At 45.0% G+C, this 9,495-nt stretch overlaps 1 pseudogene; it reads right to left on the reverse strand.

Moving 5' to 3' along the window:
- Positions 1-1,703: 1,703 nt before the first annotated feature.
- On the reverse strand, positions 1,704-6,014 carry LOC123054487 (E3 ubiquitin-protein ligase RNF14-like; annotated as a pseudogene).
- Between the last annotated feature and the right edge of the window lie 3,481 nt (positions 6,015-9,495).

Below are 9,495 nucleotides of genomic sequence, written 5' to 3' on the forward strand. Positions count from 1 at the left end.
AGCTTCGAGCGGGGGAGGTTGAGCCTCCACACGGCAACGCCGTACAAGCGGGCAGCAAGGTCGCCAGTCGAGTTCTTGTCGAGCCAAGACCTCTAGCTGGCATGTTGGAACTCAACGCGTAGTTGCCGGACAGGCACCGGCGCACCCCTTTTAATTCGGTCGTGCCCTTTCTTTCGGAGGCATGGCGAGGACGCAATGGTGCCGGGGAAGCAAGCGGCAGCTCTGGGGTGGCAGTGGTTTGGAGAAGAACTAACGTAGGTGCGGCGGCAGCACGTTGGATTTCGCCGGGGGGAGGGCCAGGGCAAACCCTCCGATTGACCCATAGGCCCAGTTAACTATTTTTTTAAATGTCATGAACAAAACAAATACATGTTTTATTATAAAAAATAGAGAAAACATAAATTATAATTGCCATGATCTAAAGATATGAAAATTGACATGCAACTTTATGAAACTGCCATTTCTCTAATTTATAAGTTTACAATGGTATGATTAGAAAAAGTGTCGTGTGATCTACAAAAAAAAATTATGGTTTTTGTTGTAGAGATATTTCACTGTGCAAAAAATGCCATATGTTGAAGAATTTTTTTTCCTTTTTTCCATGGACAGAAAACAAAATGCCATCATATAATTTTTTTGATTTATTTGGTCCACGGTGCCAAAAAATAATAAAAATGTCATGCCAATGAAAAACTAAATTGCAATGCCAATTAAAAATTGGCATCTTCTTAGTAATAAAACTGACATCCTCTTAATAATAAAAATGTCATGCTCTCAAATCAAATAATAAACTATCATACTACTAATAATAAAACTGACATCCTCCTAAAAATAAAATTGACATGTTATTAATAATAAAAATTTCATACTCTTAATAATAAAAAAGTCATCCTCTTAATAAAAAATGCCATGTTATTAATAATAAAAATGACATGTTCTTAATAATAAAATTGTCGTCCTCTAAATAATATCCACGTTATTAATTATTAAAAGATCATGCTCTTAATAATAAATTGCCATATGTGAAAGTAAGAAGAAATTTCCAAAATTGCAATGAATAAGTGATAAAATTTCCCAAAGCTTGCTGGGGGCATTACAAAAAAAACCTAAAAATTGCCATGTTTTGGAAGACAAAAAATGGCATGGTTAAAACAAAAAAGAATTGCCGTGCTACCTATAATTAAAATGCACATGGAAACTTTAGAAAATACCCCCTCTCTAAAAATTGGGATTTTTGTTCCTTGAAAATTAAAAAAAAAAACTGGATTTTCAGGGGGAAATCAAATTAAAAAATATCTTTAAAATACATATAGCAGTTTAAACGCAAGTCACAACCCCTCACTTTAGTTGAGTGATAAGCGGCCGCCCCTTACGCAAGAGGTCGCCCGCTCCTCGGGCACCTTGGTCCTGCATTTTTTTTAGAGAAAAAAAAAGAGAATGTTTGTCAGGAAACGGGAATCAGCAAACAGCTCCAGCTGATCCATATGGCATCGGCCTTGTGCCAAGATACGGGCAACAGCAGGGAAGGCGTTCGCTGGGGTTGGCCTCTTGGCTAACGTTCGCCAGATATCATTTACGTAAAAAAAACTTGTGACAGCGGCAAACAAGCAACAAACCTTAATTCCTTGAACAGTGTGTTGTACTGAATCTGGCAGGCATCGCAACAATATAACTGATGCTCCCCAACCTAAAAAAACGAATGTCGTCAATTGAGTCTATCCAGAGGGTCACTGACCTTCAATAACATGTTCCATAAAAATAGGTTGTAGGTGTAACTATTCCTATTCCAAACTGTATATATGTGTGTAACTGCACAAAAATAAACCTATAAGAACAGCCTAATGTGCTTGACCTCTAATTCATTTCACAGAAGTTCTGATCCCGAGTCATCCTTGTTCTTTGTTCTAACAATCTCAGGGTCGACAGTGTGCTGCTTGCATCCTCTGGGGCCATAGTGCTCCGAGATCTTCCGCACCACCTTCCGACACAGAGCACAGTAATGAACCTGACATGCCAGGCACAAGATGTGGTTGTTGTTTCCCATCTGCTCATATCAGATACAGTGAAATATTCCCCAACATCAGATGAAAAATTGATGTTTAAATCCATACGATATCTCAAAGCCACATCAACATTACCTTGGGATATGGTCGGTGGCATTTTGGGCATGGATACTGTCTGATGCTGACGGGTAGACTCAGTACTTTTCGTTCAATCTGCACCGTATTCACTGTAATGAAATCAAGTGCCCTTACAGTCTCTGTCCTCCTAGCATTTAAGTAGTTGAATTCACGGTGACAGTTTCTGCAAAACATGTGGTTGCAGCCAGACACACGTATGAAGGCGATACCACAATGAGGACATGGAACGGAAGAACGGAGGACTTCCTTGATGCTAAATATTTCATTTGCCAAGTTGATTCGTCTGTCAATGTCGCCTTTGCTCCATTGGCGCACCCTTGACTGTTCCTGTATAAAACAAACATCACATTGATAATTGTAATCGTTCATCATTGCATTAATCAACCAGACATATATTTCCGGGAAATCATGTTATACAATAACCTTATGTACAAGAATGTGTTCCCCTCAAAATGAAAATATAATGAAAAAACTTGTAGTGCCTTTTCTCTACTAACCAAAGGAAATCAGTTCTACAACGATTAATTTGGTAGGGAGATATATCCAGCGGCACGTGCTATTACTACACACCCTCATCCCAAATTTTCTTGTTCAGCACTTAAGTAGGACACATGGTTCAATTATTAACACCGAAGCTTGGGAAAAAATATTTTGAAACTTTCATAGGGGGAGACTCTCCATCTGAATATTTTTTGATGCCTTTTTTTCCAAAAATCTCCGAGAGGCAATGTCTTATAAAGGCGCGCTTATTCAATGCGAAGAAAGGAAATCACACCACAGCAGTGCGTGGTCTTTGAGCTCAGAAGAGCGCAGCCAGTGTGACCATAGGGTTATATCCATGCTTGTAATATGTTGGGCCTAAAGTTTGAAATTGTTTTTTACTAAATTCTTAAGAAAAAAATAAGCCTTTTCTTTTATGAAAATGCTTTTAATATGTTGGAAGTTGGACTTGGCTCTGATTGTGAACACTCATAGGTCACAGCTAATAATGAATTGAGACAAACGAGAGATTCTGTAGCGTTTAGCTGGACTTCAAAGAGAGTATGACATAGTACTCCTAGATCCATTTACTACCTGTAAGGTGAGAAGTTTTTCTTCTGGAGTAAGAATAATGCAGCTCCTCCCTGTGTGACAAGGCTCTCTGCAGCGGGTGCAGAAGTTGAAGAGGCAATTGGAGCATCCGGCTTTATCCTCGTCTAACAGGCAAGCTGTTCCACATCTTGGACAGTATGCTACATCAGCCATTGAATCTAGAGCCTTCTGAAGCATCAACCTTTCGCACCGTTCAAAATCTGCATCTCCTAGCAATCTCTTCAATAGATTAGGAGGAATAATGCCTCCACACTTGTCATCAGGGCACACCAACTTTAGTACTGTTCCTTCCTTGAGATGAATCCTTGAGTAAGTCTCCATGCACCTCTGGCAAAAGTAATGCTGGCATGGAAGCTTTACAAAATCAACGCCTGAGGGTAATCAAAAGACAAAGATTTAGTTCTTACAAGATCCAGTCTCCTGACATGATGGAACTTAGATCCCCATGATTAATTGATTATTTCACAGAAGAGTGAACATGGACATGATTATCTATGGTAAGTTTAGGCTTTTGAATGGTCCATTGGTTTAATTAGCAGAGGCTCAATTGTGTACATAATTAGTGAAACGCAGTGACACATGGACACTGCATTTGTTATTGCTGTACATAATTAGTAGAGGCTCAACTGTGCCTTGACGAATATGCGAAAAATGATATTTTTGTCAGGTTTAAAATGTTGTGCCTTGACGAGTATTAAATAGTTGAAATGAATTCTGAGCAAATATTTAGATTCTAGTTATGTGATATTATTTCCAAATTCTGGCCAATATAGGCTCGAATTCGTGCTCATTAAATCATGGAACCCCAATTCGGCATCCAATGTATATATTTTGAAATGTGAATAGTAAGTCCTGAAAAAATTACTATGTGCAGAAAACAGCATATTCAGACGAAAAAAATAGAGATATCATAATGCTGAGCATAGTGCAAGAAATGAGCCCCAGGAAGAGTACCCCGAGCATCAACTAGAGCATTCAAGTTACCACTAGAGCATTCAAGTTACCTGTGTACTCGCTGAAGCAAATCATGCAGGCATGAAGCCCGTGGAGAAAGGATTCATGGCATTGCTCCTCATTGTAGCTGATCAACTGTTGAACGACAGACTCTGCAGACAAAATCTCTCCCACAACCCGAAAATCCACAGGACCAACCGCAATATGAGGCTGTCGTACGACTATTCCGTTATCAAAACCAAGATGAGAAAGCATAGAGCTCTGCAGCCAATGCACCCACTCATAAACAACTTCCTATTCAGCTTGTTGCGCCCAGATCGAGTCGAGCATGTGACAAAGGGAGGAGACCTTCACATTATCCAACCATTGTACACCGAGAGTGAAGTGTGGAGGATGATGGCTTGGGTACGATGGAGGCATGAGGCATGTCAGTGATAGCGGAGCCAAGTGCTCGACACTGAAGTTTTCAAGGAACTGGCTCTTTGGGTCGTCATCATCACCCTGGAATGGTTCTAACATTACAGTGATACCATCTGGAATTTCACAATACACCTGGATCTGCAAATAATTGAGAAAGGAAGCATCATGATTTTTTTTGTGTCGATGATAGTTACTGATTCCTGGGACCCTGTGGGCCAATTAAAAAGTTTTACCTGGAAAGACCGAGGTCCAGCCTTTTTTTCACCAAAAATGCAGATCTTGTCTCCAAAAATCGCCTCCAGAGCTAACATCTAAGAAACAAATAAGATATCACAGAATAAGATTACCTCGGCATTTACTCTTTGAAATTCACTATAACTTTTTTACATCCAAGTTTGAGACGACCAATACTCATCTTCTGTTTCTGAACATGGGTTGTTTGGCATAAGAAATTTTATGTTGTTTTTGTCTTGAAGTAAATACTCCTATCCTATGTAATCAAAGAAAAGAAAGAGATTCTTGGTTTTATTGCTCCCGCTTCCTCAAATGCCCTCGTCAAGCCAACTTTGCTTTTTGGGAGGCGAAACAGGGGTTGAAGCGGACATGTCAAAATGACAGCATCGAAGATATCTATATACACAGGAACGCTTATTCCGGACTGCGTTCCCGAAAAAGTAGCCTACTTGACAGAAAGGGCGGGAATTAACTTGTGAATGAAACCATTCACATATTGTTTGATACCCAATGTCAGAGCTTCCTCTGTTCTAAATATCCTGCATTCCAGAAATCTGGAAGTGCCACTCCAACTCTGAAACCAACTTTTGCATACTACTGTATGCATGCTTTCAGTTTGGAACCTGCTTAGCTGAACGTCAGAGCAACAAAGTACTTGGATCTTACAGTCGAAGTCGCAGCTTATTCCAAATCACAAAAACTGAATGGATATTCCTGTTTTTCTGCGACCTCTATCTTCCACTGTTAGGGTTTGCGGTCTGAAATTACACAAGAGCTTTGGAAAATTTGGAGGATTCAGTGGACGCCGCGACCAGGAGAGGGATTTGCAGTGCGAAATCGGTCCAAGGGTTTATCAGTAACGAGGTTTAGGGCGAAGCACGGAGTTTCGGGAGGGGATACCTCGTCTTGCTGGAGCTGGTCGTTGGAGCGCAGCTACTCGTCCGACAGATCGGGCTCCACTCCCTCCTCGCGATCCCGCAGCGCCATCTCGCCGAGCATCCTCACCGCCTCCGGCGAGAGGTCGTCGTCGCGGTGAGCGCTCTCCATCTCCATCCAGGGCTCTGCTGCGGGTTGGTTGTTCGTCGCGACTCGCGACGCCACGCGTACGGCAGAATTTAGAGCCTATTTATTTTTTACGGGAGAATTTAGAGCATCTACAATCGGACCTATCAAATCCGCCCTCAACGGAGTTCACGATGTCTCAAATATTTAATTCTACAATCGGATATTTGAAAATCTTAAATTCATATTATTACATGCAAGGTAAACTGATCTCTAAGCGGAGCCCGTCCGGCTCCGCCATGTCCATGTCCGGAGGCCGGCTGCGCTTACCAAAGCGTTGGTTCGGTCGCCGGTAAGGTAGGGTAGGGCATGGGAACGAGCCGGCTCACGAGACTCAAGGCGTCGCCATCTCCCATGCCCTATTCTTCCTCGTCGGAGCCCGGAACCTGGACAGTGCCGATGGACATCAGATCGATGATGGATCGGTCCTAGGACGAGATGGCGACATCCACCACGACGCGGTTGCGGCATCCGGAGTGGTGTGCATCATATGGGGCACCAGAGAATGCGACTGCGCCTCGCCAACTCCCACCACCGCGAGGGCTGCCGCAGCCTCGCACGGTGGGCACACCACGTCATGTTTGCATCGGATGACACCCATGGTGCATCCATGGCCTCGGCTCGCCAATAGAGGGGTTGTGCATCCGCCACCGCGTTCGGACACCAGAGGGGTTGCGCGTCCGCCACCACGTCCGGACGCCAGACAGATCGCATCGCATCTAGCGAGGCAGCGATGGCACACCTAGCGCGGGATCCATGCACCATTTGAGCGGACCCAATGGATTCATGGCGGATGGAGTCCGAGCACTGCCTCATACGAGCCTTCTCTCGGGAGCGGCACAACGCAAGACGAATAGCCATCTCCTCGTCAGGGCTGCGTGGGATGAGTTCGGAGTCGACGGATATGGAGGTGTAGTACTCGGATCCGCTGCCCGTTATGCCGGAGAAGGCCGGAGAACGTCGTACGGGAGCTTGGGTGGCGGAGGGGAGTGAAGTGAAGTGGTTAGGGTTTGGTCTGGCAAGCGAATGGGAAGGATTATATGTGGGGTCAGATGGGCCAACGTGGACCGAGGACGATGTGGCGGACACATCCGGGCGCCGCATATCCACCTCAAATTTGGGCTGGATATGAGGGGCCGTTCGCCTGGGTGTTTGAGACGGGTTTGGGACGCTCGACTGTGAATGCTCTTAGCAGCTACGAACACGAAATGACTGAGTTGGAGTGTTGAGAGAGTAATTAATTGGATGGGAGGTCCCTACATCTCGATGCATGTGAATCATTGAGTTCCATGCATGCTTTGGATCGGAACATACTCTCTGAGTACACCCAATGGGACAATGACGTCAAACTTTTAAAGTGGAGTCTAAAGATGACATACTGCTAATCCACAGCGCAGGCAGACAGACGCCTGGAATAGAAGCAAAAGACATGCCAGCCCCAGCCTCAGCCCTAGCCGGATCATTGCTCGGCGATCTCTCTCGGTACTGTGTGTGTGACTGGTAGGGTGCGGCAGTGGCGGAGCTTTGTAAGAGCAACCTGGGCCATCGCTCCCCCCACCCCCAGCCCATGAGAAAGTTAGCGAATATCCTCTAGTATTCAGCCCATATGTCCAATTAAAATCAGCCTAAAAGCATGTTTCTTGCCCCTCTAGTCCATTGCCCCTCCACAAATTCAGCCCAAGCTCCGCCACTGGGGTGCGGCGTTACGGGTCTTGGCACTCCTAAAAGTGACATGTTACACTTGTATGAGTTGATGCATGTGTGCACCCTTTGTGGCGTGTGTCTACTACTGACACTGAGCATCGATCTTCTTGTAGCTAAGGCTGCAAGTGGACACGGGCTGCCCGCGGCGCCCACATAAAAACCCAAATAATCAACTTTCATGGACGCCCGTGGATAGAGCAGCCAGATATGTGGGATATGTGGGCTGTCCCGCGGCGTCCGCATCAAGCCCACGTTTCCGCGGTGATGCGGTGATGATTAGGGCACCGCCACCATCCAGTTCCGCCATGGTCGCAAGACCGCCATCCAATTCCATCATGGACGCCGCAGCGCTGTTGTTACACCGCTACTGGCTGGCCTTGAACGATTGAACAAGTGGAATCGTTTCGAGTTGTCTCGCAAGAAATTTACCTTGTTCATCAGCCATGTTCACTGAGCTAGCTGTTGGAAATATTAGCACTTTTCCGACTAATCTAATCCACGAGTAAACAGTACGCATGGCAAATACGGTATGCATCTCATACTGATACCTAAGCATGTGAGCACGTACAGTACATAGAACCGAACCATCTGTGAACAGCATATATACGGCAGCAGCAGCCTCGGCATCAGCCAAGGCCTTCTTCTTGGCGACTTCGTCGTCAGCCATGGAGTCGATGTAAAGGAAGTAGTGGAAGCAGAGGCGGACAAAGACGGGGACGGATCGGGAGCAGTCGCGTCGAGACGCTCCCCAAAAACCTTATTGCCGTTCTCAGTAGGTGGCGGCTAGGCTTGTATGAGAGGGAGTGAGTGAACAATTAATTAACCATTCCTAAGCGGCAAAAATAAGCTTCGGCTCGGCTCATTCCCGCAACCCGCGGCGCGCGCGGCGTGCCGTGGCGAGGCGAGGCGGGCGGCGAAGGAGGAGCAGCGCGCGTGTACAGCTCGTATTCCCAAGCTCCCAATAACAAGTGATAAAGCAGCCCTTATAAAGAGGTCTCACTCTTCTTACTGTAGCAGTATGGGACTAAAATTCCCACACTTCCCACCACTTGCCGTATACATGCATGGGCCTTAGAGATTAACTAGAGATTATTGTCGTATATGGGCCTAAGCCCATCCATAATCCATCACTAGCATGGTTCAGTACTACCTGCTGCCTCCCTGTGTTGGGCAAAGTGCATCTGCATATCTGCATTACTGGGACCGCCGCATATCCTATCTATCCATCCTGGCGTGGGGATAGCAAAGAGGATCCGATCCATGTAGCTAGACTGCTAGTTGATTGTTGCCTTTCAATATTATAAGGATCCAAGTAGTAATTAAATCTAAATCTTCACATATACTTGGATCCTTATGCAGATCATCTGATCGTTAGATTCTGATGTCCTTATGCAATGATTAGTGCAGTATGGATCAAGGACATAAAGGGAAAAATAAACATTCACATTTTTCATCAGATCTTAACCTTATGGGAGGCGATCTCTGAAGTTCAAATCATACATGGTGCTGAAGACAAATGGTTCTGGTCGTGGAATTCTAAAGGTACCTACTTGGTGAAATTTGTTTATAAAGTGCACTTCGCTGCATCAGTTATGTGTAATACTTCTTGCACCATTTGAAAGGCTTGGGCTCCTTTAAAATGCAAGCTCTTTCCCTGGCTGGTCGTCAAGGGGCGTGTCTGGTCAGCGGACCGTCTAGCTAAGCGTGATTTGCCTCATAATGTTGCATGTTGTTTCGGCAACATTGCGCAAGAATCAGTTCATCATCTCTTCATGGATTGTAGTGTTGTGACCATCATTTGGAGTTCAGTGCTTCTTTGGGCAAATCTAAGCGACGCCATCCCTCAAAATGCTCCTGATTTCTGGGGTTGGTGGCAAGAGGCCGGAAA

The sequence above is a fragment of the Triticum aestivum genome, chromosome 2D, assembly GCF_018294505.1.
Source record: "Triticum aestivum cultivar Chinese Spring chromosome 2D, IWGSC CS RefSeq v2.1, whole genome shotgun sequence".
In the NCBI taxonomy this organism is placed as follows: domain Eukaryota; kingdom Viridiplantae; phylum Streptophyta; class Magnoliopsida; order Poales; family Poaceae; genus Triticum; species Triticum aestivum.